Source organism: Amphiprion ocellaris, chromosome 3 (genome assembly GCF_022539595.1).
Source record: "Amphiprion ocellaris isolate individual 3 ecotype Okinawa chromosome 3, ASM2253959v1, whole genome shotgun sequence".
Lineage (NCBI taxonomy): Eukaryota > Metazoa > Chordata > Actinopteri > Pomacentridae > Amphiprion > Amphiprion ocellaris.
In genome coordinates this window covers 12663631-12664255 of record NC_072768.1, presented here as the reverse complement: position 1 = coordinate 12664255, position 625 = coordinate 12663631, and positions in this window count along the sequence as shown.

The window sequence follows — 625 nt, the reverse complement described above, 5'->3', positions numbered from 1 at the left end:
TCTTGTGGGTAATGATTTGCCTAATGCAGGCATATTGTTCCGTGTCAAATACCACTACAAATACCAACTCAGAAAATAAAGGCCAAATATCGTAGGTGATTGTAAACCCTGCGCACGCTTAAGTTAAAACATATTTGAATTAAACACACACCTGATGAAAAGTTTTACATCCAATGTTTCAACCATTTTTGTAAATGTTCCACTTTATTTATTTGGTTAAATAACAAAAGTACCTCACATTTTGGTTCAAAAAGTGCTTTTGTATTTGATTATGAGATTTGGTTTAATCAGCAGTGGCAGTAACAAACATTTTGTAGTTTTAAGACAAAAATTTGTCACAAAATTATGTGTTAAAAGCAGCACAGATGTACATGACCAAAGTGTGTCTTTATAAAGTAATGATTTTTAGTGTCCACAACATTCCTCTTTCTTGAGTTACCAATGCAGTTATTTATGTGAAACAAAGCAGCAGTATAACCCACTGATTTTACTGCAGCAACACATAACATAAGCCTGTTAACTGAGTTATGGATGTGTAAGACTCCATAATCGTTTGCCCTATAGTCATTGCAAAGATCCACTCTTGTTTTTTGTTTGTTTTTTTGACATACAAGCTCTTCTATTA